The following is a 19,989-nucleotide window of genomic DNA, read 5'->3' on the forward strand; positions in this document are numbered from 1 at the left end:
CCAAATTAATTTTGAATAGTTTATTATGTGCCCAATATAAAAGGCAACATCTTTAGTTCGAATCAGCTTTTGAAGAAAGGTTATGACATTTACTTAAAAGATTATAGTCTTAAGATGATAACGAAAACCTAATTACAAAGGTGAGAATGTCTAAGAAAAAATGTTTCCTTTAAATATTCAAAATGGTATTGCAAAGTGTCTTAAGGCTTGTTAAAGATCTAATCTGGATTTGGCATCTTTGAGATGGGCATTTCGACTTTAATGGATTAGTGCTACTATTAAAGAAGAATATTATGAAAGGCCTACCTTCAATCAATCATCCCAATCTAGTTTGTGAAGGATGTTTACTTGACAAGCCATTTAGAAAGAGCTTTCCAAAAAAAATCAAGCTCAAAAGCTCAGAAGCCACTCAAGTTTATTTATACTGATGTACAGGGTCTAACCAAGCCAAGCTCACTTGGTAAAAGTAACTACTTTCTTTTTTTTATTGATGATTTTTCAAGAAAAACTTGGGTCTATTTTTTGAAGTAGAAGTCAAAAGTTTTTCAAGTAAGAGATTACCCAATGTGTTTTTGGTAGAAGTTGTTGTATGTACAATCTATCTATCCAACAAATCTTCAACAAGAAGTTTATAAGGCACATACCACAAGAAGTGTGGAGTGGTAAAAAGTCATGCATCTATCATCTAAGAGTTTTTGGAAGCAAAGCTCATGTATATGTACAAGAAGAGAGAAAAACTAAGCTGGATGATAAAAGTGAGATGTCCATCTTCATTGGCTATAACAACAATTATAAAGGATACAAACTGTACAATCCAAACAACAGAAACATCGCGATTAGTTGAGATGCATTTTCTTATAAAGAAAAAAAAATAAGATTTTGGTAGTAAAAATGTACAATCTTATTATTCTCCTCTTGATCATAGTTCACTTTTTCATCAACTCTAGTACTTTAAGCTCTATATTTTAAAGCATAATGCCCAAAATTTTGACAATTATAGCACTGTACTTGGGATTTGTCATAGCTTAATCTTGGGTTGCCTCTTCCCCATCCATTGGTCGAGTTTTCTCCACTTTTATAGCTCGAGTTGTTGGTACTGAAATTCCAACCTCGTTTACGACTGCAACCTTGGCCTCGTATGTCTTTTCTCATTGTCCGAGCTTTCTTTTCTTTTCTTTGGATTAATTTCCATCTTAAAGAGTTGTTCTCCAATCCTTTATTTCTTTTTGAGTTTTTCTTCATAGACTTGCAACGTTTCATGAAGTTGCTCGATTGTCATAATGTCTAAATTTTTTGTTTCTTCAATTGCCGCAACAATAGAGTCAAACTTCAAATCCACCTAATGAAGTATCTTTTCAATGATCCTTACTCCTTTTAGCTCTTCACCATTTCTTTTTAATTCATCAGCAATAGTCACAACAAGAGTAAAATAATTCGAAATACATTCGAATACCTTCATATGCAAGGATTCATATCATTCTCTTAATATTTGGAGACAAATTTTCTTAACTTGTTTTGCTCATTTTTAAGAGGTTTCTAACTTCTCCTGTGCTTCATTTGAGGAGATTGCATTGGCAATGTTCTCAAAAACATTTTCATTTAATGATCCAAAGATGAGATATTTTGCTTTATTTTCTTTCTTTTTTAAGTCTTTCAGATTCTCCTTTTGCACCTCTGTTAAAGTAGCTTTATTTTCTGGTAGAATAAAACGTTTGTTTAAAACTTCTCATACATCATGTGTACCAATAGAGCCTTTATTTTGATACTATAGTTGTCGAGTTTACTTCCCTTAAATTGTGGAACTTGAAAGGACAGTATGCTAATATTACTGTAACTCACAAATTGAGTGAGAATTTGAAGATTTTAAGCATATAAATGAATCCAAAATGTCCAAAACCTTAGGACAGATTCATATGAAAATGTGATTTTCGGTTAATAGTCAAAGTCAACGATCAACTATTGACTAGTCAATAGCTTGGTGTGGCCAACGGCTTACGACTCAACAGCTTAGTCAATCGACTTGTGGCTCAATTACTTGGCTCCGCTCTGACTCGGCTTAACTCAGTTTGACATGACTTGACTCAGCTCAACTCAGTCAATTTTTTCAAATTAACTCAATTTCTGGACAGAAAACTTCCTACAGTGATTATGGGTGCGTTAGAATTCCGATCATGTTGATTTTTGTGGCTTCATGTTCACATCATTGAGATCTTCTATTTGATATGCTACACGACTATATGTAGCACTGATTACTAGCTTTGATACCACTTTATTGGGGAACTTGAAACATTAAAAACACACCCTTTTATTAATGAAAGCTCCAAGATACTCAATTATAAATTATTCACAATACAAAGACTCAACTTTCGCAGACACTTAGAAGCTTTGCTTCTTCTTCTTCTTCTTCTTCTTCTTCTTTAGACTTGATCACTTACTTTTGAGATACTAAATATATTTTTCTTTTTCATTTTAACATTGATGTGTATATTATATAATAATTACATTTTGACTAGATTTTAAAGTTTGTTCTCTATGTCAAGTGCGCATACCTTTTAAATCTCTCATGAATCTACCTAGAGATAAAACCTATTAATGAGTGATAAAGTAGAGTTAAAATTTTTTATTCCAATTTCCTTCCTAAAGGATGTGTCATGTCATGTATCATTCATTGAGTAGTTGATAATTATCTATAAGATCCAAGTGAATTAATTATATTGTCTCACCATCCAAATGATGAATACCACATCATTTGAGATAAAAATTTGGGATCTATACCAGTAATGTTTAAAAGGTAAGGAGTAGGTAAAATATAAATTCATTTTCAACAATTTATAAAATATAAATTCATTTTTCTAAGATTTAAACCGAATGTTCAACCAACCTGCCAAATAAAACTGCCTAATAACCTTTCGACGATGCCTTGGGCATTAATAACTCAACGAATATGCCACTTTTGTGCTTTATGGAGGGAAAAAAAAACTTGGTAATTATTTTCTTTCTTTTTTTACATTCACGGAAACGATTCTGTTATGAATGAGTGCAAGCTCATTTTGTGAAGAGTGAGGCTACGTACATAATATGGGCATACCCAACAAAATTCCAAGAGGGGCTTTAGCTTCTTCTGTTAAATGTGTCTCAAACTCGTTTTGAAAGAGCTAAATAAAAAGAATTTGAGCACAATTTCTATATGAAAAAATACTTATAGTTTTGTGGTAAGATTGCTATTTAGAGGTTTTGAAGAGTTGATTCAAATCCCAATAACCATTTACTACAAAAGGAATATTTTTACAAATGTGGCCACAAGAGCTCTAACATTTAAAATAAATAATTTATTGCTATGATTTTTAAAAATTTAAAAGAAAATAATAGAAATTAAGTTTTTGAGACTTTCAATGTGTTTAAGTGAACAGTAAAAAAATTAATTATCCCAAATTAAATTAATTTTTTTCTCTAAGCCACCAATAATTTAAGTGTTTGAGTTTGCCACTGCTTGTGTTCTTAAAATTATTTTAAACTTTCTTAAAATTAGTTTAAACACTTTAATTTTAATAAATAATTTTATTACAAAAATATTCATCATGATAATAACTATTAAAAGCAATTTATTCTCAGTTAATATTATATAATTTCATAAAATCTATTTCATTGAATTCGAACTATATAAGAAAGAGAAAAGTCATGCCATTGACAAATATTGCACGATTGAATTTAGTTGTTTAATCGATTATTGATTACAACTATAATATTATTATTACTTTATTTTTCCATGATATATATATGTTTTATAGCGGTTTAATGACAACAATGGATGAAAAAATTAATTCCACTTAATAAGTTAAAGGATTTGGTTTTTGGTAATGAACAATTTAAGGGTTGGAAAGATGGGATTTGGTTTTTGGTTAAAGATGGCTAATGGGTCGGGCAACACAGGCACCGCACGTGTCTGTACAACATGGCACAACACGAGCATATTTAGGTAGGGCACACGGCACGGCACGCACGTGGGTCGTGTCGGGCCTAGAGTTTTAGGCACGCGGGCCTTAAAAGTACGATTAGAGATGGGCCAAAACACGGCATGTGAAAAGGCATGTAATAAGCACGCTTCATTAGTGGGCTAACATACAGCCCGTGGGCCATCAATAGCACGTGGGCCAAAGCATATCAAAGTAAAAATTTTTAATAAAAAAATAAATATAAAATATTATGATTTTACAAATATCTGGAAATTAAATTTTTAATATATTTTTTTAGTATAGGCTTTTAAAAATTAATTTAAGTCATAGTTTAAACAAATGTTCTAATTTGTTTTATGTTTATAATGTATTAAATGAATAAATTAAGGGAAAATATCCACTGTCTACCCGTTTTTTCTAACTTTTTCAAAAATACATAATTCTTTTTTTTTTTGCTGGAATCCATCTAAAGTTACATTTTGTTTCACTTTTCCACTTCCGTTTGGAATCCGTTAAGAAAACTAATGGAAACTTAAAAAAATGACCATTTTACCCCCCAAAACGAATACAAAAAATAATCAAATTAAATCTAAATATTTTCTCTATCAGTTAATAAATAAATTAATTCCACAACCATCAAATGTAGGTTTTTTTTTTAAATATGTTGTAATTAGAATGCTAAATTATAATAATAGTATTAAAAATAGCCCAATTTCGCAAACTATCAATTGAACAATAAATAGAGTTTTATTATTTATTGAGTTATAATCTCTAGTAGTTAAGATTTTTTATACTTCATTAACGTACCAATAATGATATTTATCATTAAATCTAATTAGTTTTGGCATTTTATAAGGTGAAATTGTAATTTTCGTTTTGGGGGTTAAATGGTCATTTTTTTAAGTTTCTGTTAGTTTTCTTAACGGATTCCAAACGGAAGTGGAAAAGTGAAAAAAAAATATAACTTTAGGTGGATTCCAGCAAAAAAAAAAAGGAATTGTGTATTTTTGAAAAAGTTGGAAAAAACGGGTGGACGATGGATATTTTCCCATGAATTAATATCATGATTTTAATAAATAAAATTATAAATATCATGATTTTATAAATGATAAATAAAAATTTTTACGACATTAATATTTCATTTATGAAATCATAACTTAGTTAATAGTTAATGGAGATATGTTTCATTTGTGAATGAAATATTTTTCATATTTATACATATAAAAAAATTATGAATGAAATATTTTTATGATAAATGAAAAATTATATTTTCATTCAAAGGAGTTCAAGTGCAATTATAATATTAATAGTTCAAATAAAATTAGGTGTAATTGTTATTCTAGGATTGTAATTTTATTTTTCATCAATCATTACTATGATCTATAAAATTATTATTATTATTATTATTATTATTAGGCTGATGGGATTAAAAAAACACTCCAGGCACGTGGGCTTTTTTGGGCACACTGGACATGTGGGCTTAAAGGGAAAAAAAATGATGTGGGCCATGCCTGGCTCATATTAGAAAAAGTGGGCGCGACCCACAGACCCTAGTGGGCTGATGCTTGACGGGTTGTGTCGTGCGTTGGCCATCATTAGTTTTGGTATTGAACAGCTTAAGGGTTGGAAAGATGGAAGATGAACAAGAAGAGAAAAAAAAAGTTGCAGAAAATCATGAATTAGTTTCAAGGGTATATTGGGCATTAAGATGGATTTATAAAGTATAATATAAAATTTGAAATTTTAACAAGGGTTTAATAAGTAAAGAGATTTGAATTTAATTTGGCGGATTCAAATGTACTCAAGTAAACTTAATTATTTGACATTAGTATATTAGTGTATGGGATAATAAAATTATCATGGTAATTTTTAGAGTATAAATAGTGCTATCCTTTTTTTAAGCAGTAACTCTTGAAATTGTCTGTTTAGTCTATGGGAACATGCTTGTTTGTGAATGCCAATTGACTTTACAAAGGGATAAACGGAGCATCATTAATCTATCCAAAAGAAGCGCATAAGATTTTTTATAACATTATATATACGTGCTAATAAATGGATGAGCACTTTGTTGGCAAATGGATGAACGCATTGTTAACGAGATGATAAGTTGTAAATGTAGGACTTAAAAAAAAAAATCTTAAAGAAGTGTTGTGGTTATAATAGTCATGAGTTTCTAAGACTTGAAAGGTTATAGTCCGCGCACATCTCCACTAGCTTCTCTTGGCCACCAAACTAACTATTTGGTGCACATGAATTTACCAATTGATAAACTGTGAAATCAGTACCGGCTATGACTAACATGATCCGTCATAATTATTTATCGTCTCCGAAGAATTATTAGTAACTGTAAAAGGAAGTCTTCAATGTGAAGAATTATTTGTGAATATTTGTTCTTGGGTTTGGTCCATTGTTTTGTGAGATGAAATAAAAAAAAAAAGGAAAATAAGAAAAAAGAAGAACGATGAGGAAGAAGACAGAGTTGAAAAAAAAAAGATTTTTCTATGATACTGTATGGATTTTTACAGTATTGATAGTAGGATTAATGTGGACCATCAGATGTAAGAGTTTTAATCTGAATCATTAATTTAATATAATAAATAATTAGATAATTAATTAAAATATAACAAGTAATCTACAGGTTGCGAGTAAACATTAATTTGTTAATTTTAAATTAATATTAATTTAGAAAAAAGTCACTCACACCTCTAAGGTTTGCTTAAATAATCATATAGATCCCTTTAGTTTCATAAATGGTCACACAGACTTTCTTAGTTTCATAAATGACTATTATACCTTTTGATTAAAATAATCTTTTTTTTAATGATGGATTAAAATAATCTAAATAAATATAAATATAGTAATAAGATAAAAATAATAAATAAATATCATATGATACAAATAAAATGTTATAATAAGTGTAGTTGATAAAATAACGTGTACAATGAAAATTTTGATAATATTAAGTTATTATCAATCTATCTTGACAGATTAACTAAAATTTATTAATTCAAATATTGCTTTTAAGATTGATATTAACGTAGACATAATTAAATAAGATATTGTAAAAAAATAATATAAATTTTATAAATCATTGTGAAATTATTGTGAATGTTAGGTATAATTATCAGCACGATTCCGACTGTGGGAGTTCCAATTGATGCGATTCCGACACCAAAATTCTCATCGGCGCGATTCCGACACTGGCCACTCTCATACGCCTCTGTCAGTGGTGCGTTTTCCTGTACCTGTTGTTCATTTTTTAGTGCTCCTTTACTCTATTACAAGCAATTTTTCATTTTCTTCCTTTTCATTCATAAAATGTTGGGGCTTTTGTTTAGAATAAATTGATGGGTGATGGGTCATGCGTGATTTATTTGCTTGTAACCATTGTTTTTATTGTAGTTTTTATTTTTGTAGTTGCTTTTTGTAGACATGCACAGCCCCTGTTTGATTTGAGTTTCTAGTTCTACAAAACATTAAATAATAAAATGCATGCCTACGTTATGAAATACTATGCTTCAGTAAACAAAGGGAAGTTTGTCAAATTCCGGATTTCAAGTTGATGTTTTGGCACAATCAAAAGAAGGGGGAAAGTGTTGCAATTGCAATTGTATAGGTCTTATCCAATTTCTTTGGGATGGGCCAAAAGAATAGTACAGGAAATATCAAAGCACGTAGCAAATTTGAGATTGTGAGGCTAAATGCAATTGCAGTTTGTACCTAATGATTGTTTAGTTGAATTTCTTTGTTTCCTAGTCTGGTTTGTCTTTTGTTGCTTTATTGACTTGCTTGTAATTGTTTCTATTCGTGGGCTATGATCATTATTGTTTGCTGGAAAAGTATTTCAAGTAAACTAAGTGTTTGATTAAAAGTATTTCAAGTAAAGTAACAACTAAAGGAACTTGTTCTGGTTTGTCTTTTTTTTTAAATTTTTTTAATATCGAATTATTTTTCCTTCCACCATCCATAATAAGATTCTAGTAATTTTCTTAACTTCTATGTTCTTATTTTTCCTGTATTGTTGTTTGACAAAGAAATATTTTTTTCCTAGGTTTAAGTGTATGAAATTATGTCTAATAGCTCAACTAGTAAGGCTACCTGGAACCCCCAGACTTTAGATGTATTTTGTGACTTATGCATTAAAGAGGTGGATGCCGGACATCATCCTGGGACTCATTTGACTTCCCAAGGATATGAAAATTTGATTAAGGAGTTCACTAAAGAAACTGGATTAGATTACAACAGAACTCAAATGAAAAATAAATGGGATTCTCTTAGAACTGATTGGAAATTGTGGAAGAATTTGATTGGCAAGGAAGCTGGTTTAGGGTGGAATCATAGGTTGAGGACAATTGATGCAAGTGAGGAATGGTGGGAAAAGAAAATAAAGGAAAATCTGCAATTCAGTAGATTTCGGAAAAATGGTATTGATCCAGAGTTGGAGAAAAAAATAAATTTAATCTTCATGAACACTGTGGCTACTGGTGAGCATGTTTGGGTTCCCTCATCTGGTTTTCCTTTAGAGAGTAATGACGCATCTGAATCTCTTTGTGTTGAGAGTACTGCTGACTCTGATGAGTATATTGTGTCTGATGATAGTAAGGGAAGCAAAGGTAAAAGAGTGGCCTTAAAAGGGAACAAAGTAGGAGGTGCTGTAAAACTGTCAAGGCAGCTTGATCGTCTCATTGATGCAGTAGAGAAAAGGAACACAACTTCAAACTCTCAAAATGATACAAATGGGAAAGAGATTTATAAAGCATTGGAAGTGGTTGCTTGTTTACCAAACATTGAGGCTGGGAGTAAAGTGTGGTTATTTGCTAGTCAGTTGTTTACGGACAAAGTGTAAAGGGATTTATTTAATGAGATAGAAGATCCAAATGTCAAATTGAAATGGCTTAATTATGAGAAAAATACAAAGTGAAAATGCATTGTATTTATGAAACAATATTTTGTAAATTATGTTTATGAATGAATACTTTTTATTTTGTCACTGATTACACTTTATATTACATTTACAATGTATATGAATTGTTGCTATTGATTTATTTGCTTGAGGCTTATTTATGGAAATTTTTCTGGACTATTTGCTTGAGGAAAAATAATAGCATATGTGTTTTTGGTATGAGTTCCTATACGGTTACATTTTGTAATTCTGACATGCTCCATGGCCTACTTTTGTTGTATTTTTGTGTGAAAACTAGGGCGACAGCCTTTGCAGTGTTGAATGGAAATTCTAGAATGGAAATCATACTTCTTCGTATGTGTTTTTTCTAGGTTTGCAGTTGCACATTATTTATGAAAAATGGTTGATATGATTTTATAAATATGGTCTTGAATGAATATAACTATATTACATGAAATAGTAGATTAGTAATAGGTGTGACCATGAGTGTGTGCAAGTGATGGCATGAGAACTTTCGAAAAAGGTGTGATTTTTTGCATGTTGTTTGCCAAAAGTAGATCCTCATATTGCTTTTGTTGCCTGCTCCACCACTACTGTAAGGAAAATTCCTTATTGAAAGTTCAGTTTTGACTACTTTATTGCATTTATATGGTGTGCCATTTTCTATTCCATGTAATAAACTTTAATCTACACTTGCCAGTTTTGAAACAATGAGTTTCCTCCAAAGTATAAAAAATAATCCCTTCATTTTTTATTTCTTCTTGTGCACTTGATCGGTATAGAATGTTTTTTCTCTTTACTTAGATGAGTTTCTACTGGAGAGGCCAGCTAGAGAAGTTTTGTTATAAACATTAATATGAGAATTATGGAAAAAAAATTTCTCTTTACTTTACAATATGATCTGTTTGTACGCTTTAGAAAATGGAAATTTTTTTGGACTATTTGCTTGAGGAAAAATAATAGCATTGAAATTATTATTAGTATATCTTCCATAATTATGTCTTAAACTTTCAGCAAGCTCTGGCTCTTGGTGTATAATTTCCTTCACAAAATCCACATGCCCAAGCATACATAATTAATTTATCCTGTTGAAGCAATTCTAACGAGGTAGGCATACTCCCTTTTAATTTACTTTGAGAGTGGAGTTTGAATTCAGCCAGCTGATAGTTTGATATAAAAATATGGATAATGATGAAGAGGAGTTTGACCAGCTTGTTTGTGTAACAGCTGTTTTGATGCATCATTATTATTTGACATTCATCCATAAGGAGCCTTGTATGAATTCTACTCAAACAGGGCATAAATGGTTGATAGAAATACTTGGTGGAAATGTAAGCAGGTGCTTTAACATGTTTCGAATGAATAGTGATGTATTTTTAAGATTATGCACCGACTTAGAAGATAATTATGGGTTAAAGAGTTCAAGGAGAACATGTGGCGTTGAGATGTTAGGAATGTTTTTGTATATACTAGGACAAAGTGTAGGAAATCGGTCTCCAATGGAGCGGTTCCAACATTCTGGTGAGACTGTGAGTAGATATTTTGACAAAATATTAGATAGTGTGTGTCGTATGTCCGTAGATTTGATAAAACCGTTGGATCCTGACTTTATTACCACTCCCAAAGAGATATCTGAAGATTCAATATATATGCCTTACTTTAAGGATTATATTGGTGCTATTGATGGTGTTCGTATACCTGCCTCAATATCTTCGGAGGATCAAATTCCATTTATTGGTAGAAAAGGGACATAAACTCAAAATGTAATGGTTGTATATAGCTTTGATATGCAATTCATATTTGCAGTGGCTGGTTGGGAAGGCAGTGCCCATGATGCAAGGGTATTTCAAACAACTATTACGAATCCTGCGTTCAATTTTCCAAACCCTCCTCCAGGTTTGTGTTTCTAATTTTTTTTTATATATACCTATTCAATTGATTAGATTGTGTTATTTATTTTTGTATTTTTCTTTTTTATTTTTAGAAAAATACTATTTAGTAGATGCAGGATATCCGGAGTTATGTGGGTACTTAGGACTATATAAGGGTGAAAGATATCACCTTCCTGAATTTTGTAGAGGTAGCTAACCAATGGGTTATAAAGAATTGTTCAACTACAAGCACTCTTCCTTAAGAAGTGTTATTGAGCGTACTTTTGGGGTTTGGAAGAATACATGGAAGATTTTACGAAGTATGCCAAGCTATCCATTCAAGAAGCAGGTGAAAATAGTTATTGCTACCATGACCTTGCATAATTATATCAGAAGATATTCACAAAATAATGATCATTTTGATGAAATGACGGATGAACCAAGTCATAGTATTAGCAAACATATTGCATCTCATGAAGAAAGTTATGAAACAATTGATAGCACAACTCAAGATATAATAATCTTGAAAGATGGCATTGCTGCAAGTTTAATGGAGGTACAACAACAGAAATATTTATACAAATTTTGTAATTAATTACATTTTAATTTTATTTTGTTTTGTTTTGTTGTATGATTTTTATTAGATATATTTGGTATTGTAAATAATACTCGATTAATCATATCATGTACAAACCGAAGCAATTTGGAGAAGCATATCATGTACACTGCCTGGTTGGCATTGTCAATAATAGTTATTTAAAATTATTTATAATTGGCCCCATGATGTGTTTTATAAATTATTTACTACAACTTGTGCAAAAAAATAAATTTGATTTATTAAATATTAATTTAATTTGTAAAGTAATAAATTGTAATTGTATGTCAATATAATAATTTGAAGAATGAAAAATAATTGATTTGTTAACAATTAAAAATAATGTTATTTAAAATTAGTTATTACAAATATTCATCCACTCTACAGCTATTAAAATTTATCAAACACCATCAGTAGCTGCAGCTTAAAATCTACAGCACTTTTACCAAACACCATCAGCAACTGCAGCTTAAAAGCTACAGCACCTTTACCAAACACCATCAACTTCCACTTCACATCTATAGCTTTTACTCCACAGCAACTGCAGCTTAAAAGCTACAGCACCTCACTCCTAAACGCACCCTAAATCGTGAATATCTTTAAGAAGAGAAGTCCAAATTTGATTTTGTAAATTTCGTCCATAACTAGACACATTTATCTATCAAAGAATATATATTATGCAATCTCATATATTCTAGATCAATACAGTTAAATCATGAAATTTGGTTGATACTCATTTACTTGGTTGCTTCAGTGATTCTGAGCAGTCAGCATTCTTTAAGCCATATCTTCATGTAGAAAACTTCAAATAAAAAACCGTAAAATTCTTTGAACTCCTGAGGAATAAATATTTCTAGAAATGTATAGTTTGTAATTTTATTAATTGTTAATTGATATCAATTAATGCAGAAACTTCGGGTCTTGTGTAGTTTCAAGATAGTTGTGACCTTTGTGCACTAAATTGTGAAAATCTTTAAGAAGAGAAGTCCAAATTTGATTTTATAAATTTCATCCATAACTAGACACATTTATCTATCAAAGGATATATATATATTATGCAATCTCATATATTATAGATCAATACAGTTAAATCATGAAATTTGACTTATAATCATATACTTGGTTGCTTGAGTGATTTTGAGCAGTTGGCATTCTTTAATCCATATCTTCATGTAAAAATCTTCAAAAAGATAACCGTAAAATTATTTGAACTCTTGAGGAATAATATTTCTAGAAATAAATAATTTGTAATTTTATTCCTTGTTAATTGATATCAATTAATTCAGAAACTTCGGGTCTTGCGTAGTTCCAAGGCAGTTGTGGAAGATTTGGTTCTCTTTCAGTTTCCTATATGCAAATAATATTTTCAATGATAAATTTTCACCACATGCGTCTTCAATATTGTCCTTAATCTCTGCGATCTTCACCCTAAACTCATCTCCCTTGCCCGCGAAATTTTGACCACCTGATTCATTTTTACTATTTGAACATCTTTACTAGAAGGGTTCATATTTTCCTTCCATGGGTGTGATTGCATATGAGTTATATTATGTTTAAGTGCTCCAACTACAATATACATTTTTTGTATCAATGCATAAGTATCTAAATTGTTCCTCTTCAGCTCACCAAGTTCATACTTAACAGTGGCAGGATTAAAAGTCATCCCATCTATTTTTTCATTAAGCTTTGTCGATTCCTTCTCATGGTTGCAATTTTGAAAGTTTGCTTCACCCTCTCCGTTTGTTTTTATGCTTTTATGGAGCCCTCCATCATCTTTTCTTTCCATCTGCATTTTAATGTTAATATTTAGTCAATCGTGTAACATCAAGTATATCTATAAAATAATGATACTATCAAATAAAGTATCAATAAACAAAAATGAAGATTTTAACATCTATATTTTCATATTGGGCTTGTCTTTAATTTTTAGAATTTAAAGACCGACATTTAAATTTCAATTGTAAGACGTTAATAGTCAGCTAAATTCCCTCCTCAAAATAATATAAATTCGTAAAGTGCAACGGAAAAATCTCTTGGCGATATTATACTCTAGCATATGCAAGGTCGACAACTAGACTGGCCAAATTCTGAATGTTGAGACTTTGAAAGATTGAATTTTCTCTTGTTGCCTTCATTGAGAAAACGACAGAGAATTAAAAGAGAGAAAGTTCATTCCCACCGCATAAAGCCTAAGAGAGACAAAATTATTAATCTGGCTCTAAAATCTTCAGGTCTTCACAAAAGAACATATAACAAACTTGAAAAAAAAAATTGCCCCTTCAGATCCAAAAAGTATTGTGCTTCTAATCTTGTTTTGCATGCTTCAGCTGTAGTAATTAGTTGCTTTCCATGTAATCAACAAAACCCCCAAAAAATTACACTAGAAACTGTGGTTTTGATCATATGTGATAAAAGTGAATTGAACTTCCCAGCAAGGGCTTCAATCTAAAAAGCACATGAGCCATTCTTTGTGATTAATTAATTACAACTTAATTTCATAATTATTTCTCTTCCATATGTAATTAGTTGACTTTATTCTGGCTGTAATAAATACCATGAGTTGTAAGAATCATTAACCTTCTTATAGGCCTCATATATGCATGATCGTATAGATAATGCTAATAAACGTTCTTCAAATTAAGTTCATTAATTTCATATTTCTGTCTTATATTTATGCTTCCAAATGGATAATTTTCTTGAGAATTTTCAACATACTCAATTATTTCTTGTCCAATATTATTCTAACAACTAAGAAGAATAAGAATAAAGGGACCCTTTATTTATGCTTTCAACCAAGAAGAATAAAGGGACCCTTTATGAAAAAAAAATAAAATTCTAAGAGCTATAAATCTTATATTTGGAGCATTTATGAAAATAATAATAATAATATTTTCAAGGGTCCCTTTATGATGCCGTAATTTTTTTACGGTATCAGTAGTGTGGGAAATATATACCGTTAGATCTAATCAACAGTACATATTATTTATATTAATGAAAATTTTTAATTATTTGAAAATTATGTTAATTGGTTAACAAACCTGTAAAATAGGTAATTTTAAATTTAAAATGAAAAAGAAACAGAGATATAGTCAAATACAATCTCTCTTTATCTCTCACGTTCATGTTTTTATAATTGGATTCTTTAAGATTATCTCTGTCTCCTAATGATTAGATGAAAGAGATTCAATAAATTTCTCTTAATAAATATTTCAGTAGTTTTAATCATATTTTCAAATTGAAATTTTTTAATAACGTAATAGTTGTATTTTTATTGTATTGTCAATTTATTGCCTTGAGTATTTGCTGCCATGGTTTAAGATCTGTCCTACGCTGCTTAAAATCATTCTATAACGTGCCTAAAGGCACCAGGCGGTTTAGAGGCTCGTGTGGTTCACATATTACCAGCCATAGAGAAAAAGTAAAAGGGGAGAGAACCATGAGGCAAGGTGCACGGAGAGTAAGATACATAATCTTAATGTCATGTGAGGCTTTGCAAACTCTTTCATGATGTTTTCTTTTATATATGTTTTGGTAATGAAAAGTTAGTTGGTCGGCCATGTTGAAATTTTACTTTAGTTTGGATTTTTTCAAGTTTCATGATGTACAGATAAACAAAATATTTAGAGTTCCATATTTATGTAAGCTGCGAATCCATTTAATTATTCAACTTTCTAGCTTTTTTAATTTAGGAAAGAGTTTACTATTAGCTTATTGTTAGATATATAGTCTATTTTTAGATATATAATGACACCTGCATTTTTGGTGTTTTATTGTCACTAGAGAGTGATCATAACAACCTTGTTGTTAATTGATATTAACTTTAAGCATAAATAGCATATTTGGTGGTAGATTATGTGATTATGCTATTACAGTGCTAAAACGAATGCAGGATTAATTAATCCGCAAGGCAACTAGGCAAGTGGATATGTATCTGTTTGATGATAGATTAGTTTTGACAAATTCATTTATCTTATTTAAAAGATTTTCTTATTTTTCTTAATTGTTAGAATAACACTGGACAAGAAATAACTTAGTATGTTGAAAATTCTCAAGAAAATTATCCATTTGGAAGCATAAATATAGGACAGAAATATGAAATTAATGAACTTAATTTGAAGAAAGTTTATTAGCATTATCTATACGATCATCTATGAGGCCTATAAGAAGGTTAATGATTCTTACAATTCATGGTATTTATTACAGCAAAAAAAAAGTCAACTAATTACGTATGCAAGAGAAATAATTAAGTAATTAAGTTGTAATTAATTAATCACAAAGAATGGCTTATTTGCTTTTTAGATTGAAGCCCTTGCTGGGAAGTTCAATTCACTTTATCACATATGATCAAAACCACAGTTTCTAGTGTCGTTTTTTTGGGGTTTTGTTGATTACACGGAAAGCAACTAATTACTACAGCTAAAGCATGCAAAACAATATTAGAAGCAAAATGCTTTTTGGATCTGAAGGGGAAATTATTTTTTTTTCAAGTTTTTTATATGTTCTTTTGTGAAGACCTAAAGATTCGAGAGTCAGATTAATAATTTTGTCTCTCTTAGGCTTTATGCGGTGGGAATGAACTTTCTCTCTTTTAATTCTCTGTCATTTTCTCAATGAAGGCAACAAGAGAAAGTTCAATCTTTAAAAGTCTCAACATTCAGAATTTGGCCAGTCTAGTTGTCTACTTTGCATTTGCTGGAGTATAATATCGCCAAGAGATTTTTCCGTTGCACTTTACGAATTTATATTACTTTGAGGAGGGAATTCAGCTGACTACTAATACTTACAATTGAAATTTAAATGCCGGTCTTTAAATTCTAAAAATTAAAGGCAAGCCCCATATGAAAATATAGATGTTAAAATCTTCATTTTTGTTTATTGATACTTTATTTGTTAGTATCATTATTTTATAAATATACTTGATGTCACACGATTGACTATATATTAACATTAAAATGCAGATGGAAAGAAAAGATGATGGAGGGCTCCATAATAGCATAAAAACAAACGGAGAGGGTGAAACAAACTTTCAAAATTGCAACCATGAGAAGGAATTGACATTAATGAAAAAATTGATGGGATGACTTTTAATCTTGCCGCTGTCATGTATGAACTTGGTGAGCTGAAGAGGAACAGTTTAGATACTTATGCATTGGTACAAAAAATGTATAGTGTAGTTGAAGCACTTGAACATAATATAACTCATATGCAATCACACCCATGGAAGGAAAAGATGAACTCTTCTAGTAAAGATGTTCAAACTAGTAAAAATGAATCAAGTGGTCAAAATTTCGTGGGCAAGGGAGATGAGTTTGGGGTGAAGATCGCAGCGATTAAGGACAATATTGAAGACGCATGTGGTGAAAATTTATCATTGAAAAACTTATTTGCATATAGGAAACTGAAAGAGAACCAAATCTTCCACAACTGCCTTGAAACTACACAAGACCCGAAGTTTCTGAATTAACTGATATCAATTAACGAGGAATAAAATTACAAACTATTTATTTCTAGAAATAATATTCCTCAGGAGTTTAAATAATTTTACAGTTATCTATTTGAAGATTTCTACATGAAGATATGGCTTAAAGAGTGCTGACTGCTCAAAATCACTGAAGCAACCAAGTCTATGATTATAAGCCAAATTTCATTATTTAACTGTATTGATCTATAATATATGAGATTGCATATAAATTCTTTGATAGATAAATGTGTCTAGTTATGGACAAAATTTATAAAATAAAATTTGGACTTCTCTTCTTAAAGATATTCACGATTTAGTGCACAAAGGTCATAACTCTCTTGAAACTACACAAGACCCGAAGTTTCTGCATTAACTGATATCAATTAATAAGGAATAAAATTACAAACTATACATGTCTAGAAATATTTATTCCTCAGGAGTTCAAATAATTTTATGGTTTTCTATTTGAAGTTTTCTACATGAAAATATGGCTTAAAGAATGCTGACTGCTCAGAATCACTGAAGCAACCAACTTAAAAAATGTATTAGTTCTTTGTTTCAGCCTCTTTCCCCTATAAGCACGACTGCCAGACATTACATGCTCATTTTTCTTACATTTCTACATGTTTTTTAATTTTTTTTTGTTTGTCAAATTATCGAACAAGTGTTTGATTTTAAAGCATTGGTCATTACATGGTTACATAGCTGAAATCTCCACATAACCATCTCTCTACTCAACAACAAAATAATCATAACAGTTCTAAATATCAAATTACAAAGAACATATACAATACTAACTTTGTTGATCAATATCCATTGCTTTCTTGTAATGATAGCTCCCATATTTACCTTGAACATAAATTTTTTGAAAACCCAAAAACTTGATTAATTGACAAAAAACTCTAATCAAATTTATTTAGATTGATTCACCAAAAACTCCACTCAAATTTGTTCCTTGATGAGATATTGTTTGCTACTTGCAAATATGAGTTTGAATTGTGTTTTGTTTATAGGAACTTATTCTACCAACAGTCAGCGGTTAACAAGTTGTATTTTTCAAAATAAACCGCGTGGGATCGTGTAGTTTGCTCAAGTCCGAGAAATTTTAGTGACCACCCCTACAATTTTAAATATTCTAACAATTTCACTAAAATAACATATTTTGTTTAATTACACAAAATTCATGGGAATACTTAATTACATTTTAAAGTTTATTTTACTATGTATCTTACACAATTCATATTGGCTTTTTGTAATTTTATTAAATAGTAATGTCAGGCAAAACATGAAAGAGTTTCAACACTTAATTAATTTGAAAACTCAATACGATACTCAAAATTGATAAAATGATACTTAATTCATATCCTTAATGTTATAAGATAATTCGATTATCATGTAATCAAACTAATTTCAAAATCTATCAATCGGATATAGCTGTGCGGTTAGATTATTTTATTCTAATGCATGGCCATGGAAGATTAACGGAAGTTATATGTGTGTGTCTATATATATATTTATATATATCCAATGGTGCAATATATACAATAGCCTTTGATTTCTCATGGTATATTTTATTAGTTTACTAGCTTATAAAACCATATGCAAATGTTGAAAATTGGACTACGGTTTGAAATATCATGTGATATATCTCATTTGACCTTAGATTAATGTATCAAGTGCCCATAAAATATGGTTTACTTTATTAGTCTACAAATTAGCTTTTATTAGTATTTATATTTTACATATCAATTCATAATACATTATCGTAATTACGACTTTAATTTCCCACTTATTAATAAATAGGGGTAAATAGAAGTACTGAATATGTGTGTGTGTCCATTACTTCATATGTTTTAAAACTACAAGGAAAATCACCTCTACTAACCTTTTCTCATGCCATTTTTATTACATTTTACCAATTTTCTTTTATAATACTATTTTGTAAAGAAAGCTAAAATTGACTACTAAAAAATGTCTTTATATTTTTTATTACATTTTACATTAAAGTTGTAGTACATTATAAATGCAAAGTTTAATTTTGGGATATTATCATTCGTATACCCTATAGATGCTATGTTATAAAAAATACTACAACACTTTGAGGATGTATCAATCGTCCACCCTAAATTGACAAAAGCTATCTGTCGACCACCAAACCGTTAGCTGCCGTTTGAAAGTTAACATAATTATAGCGAATTGACGATTTTACCCTTAAAAAGTATCACTTGTACACCCTTAAATTCTTTTATTATCATTTGTTACCCTTAAATTATCACTTGTATCATATAAAAAGACCAAATTACCCCTATGTCGTTATCCTATTTAAACGACAAGTAACGATTTGGTGGACGGCAGATACATTTTATCAACTTAGGGTGGACGATTGATACACCCTCAAAGTGTTGTAGTATTTTTTATAACAGAGCATCTATAGGGTATACGAATGATAATTTCCCTTTAATTTTTAATAACATAACACTTCAATAAAATCAACATCTTAAGTGTGATGTATGATATAGAATGGTATAGTACTTTAGATAGGCTATAAAATTAATAGGGAAGCGACTACCCACACCTCTAAATTTTACTTAAATGGTCATACATAACTCCTTAAATTAAAAAAATATAATATGTTAAATAAGTGTAAAATATTTTCAATATCAACAAAATTTTTTTAACATTATTTATTTTTCATATTCTTTTTACTAATATTAAAATCTATTTGACATACTACTAAAATTAAATAATTATACCTATCATTCACAATGATTTATAAAATTTATATTATTTTTTTACAATTATGTCTACATTAATATCAATCTTAAAATCAATTTTTGAATTAATAGATTGTAGTTAATCCGTCAAGATAGACTAATAATAACTTAATATTAGCAAAATTTTCATTGTACATGTTATATTATCAACTATACTTATTATAACATTTTATTTGTATCATATGATATTTATTTATTATTTTTCACTTATTACTATATTTATATTTATTTAGATTATTTTAATCCATCATTAAAAAAATATTATTTTAATCAAAAGGTATAATAGTCATTTATGAAACTAAGAAGGTCTGTGTGACCATTTATGAAACTAAAGGGATCTGTATGATTATTTAAGCAAACCTTAGGGGGGTGAGTGACTTTTTTCTAAATTGATATTAATTTAAAATTAACAAATTAATGTTTACTCGCAAC

General features: G+C 29.8%; 2 protein-coding genes across 7 annotated transcripts in view; one reads left to right on the forward strand and one right to left on the reverse strand.

Annotated features, from left to right (window-relative positions):
* The window catches only part of LOC127899783 (probable voltage-gated potassium channel subunit beta), a 76,673-nt gene that overhangs the window by 54,614 nt on the left and 2,070 nt on the right, over positions 1–19,989 (reverse strand). The gene's annotated exons all lie outside the window — the stretch shown is intronic.
* The window catches only part of LOC107175808 (chaperonin CPN60-2, mitochondrial-like), a 78,794-nt gene that overhangs the window by 41,577 nt on the left and 17,228 nt on the right, over positions 1–19,989 (forward strand). The window lies entirely within an intron of this gene.

The sequence above is a fragment of the Citrus sinensis genome, chromosome 2 (genome assembly GCF_022201045.2).
Source record: "Citrus sinensis cultivar Valencia sweet orange chromosome 2, DVS_A1.0, whole genome shotgun sequence".
NCBI classification, from domain to species: domain Eukaryota; kingdom Viridiplantae; phylum Streptophyta; class Magnoliopsida; order Sapindales; family Rutaceae; genus Citrus; species Citrus sinensis.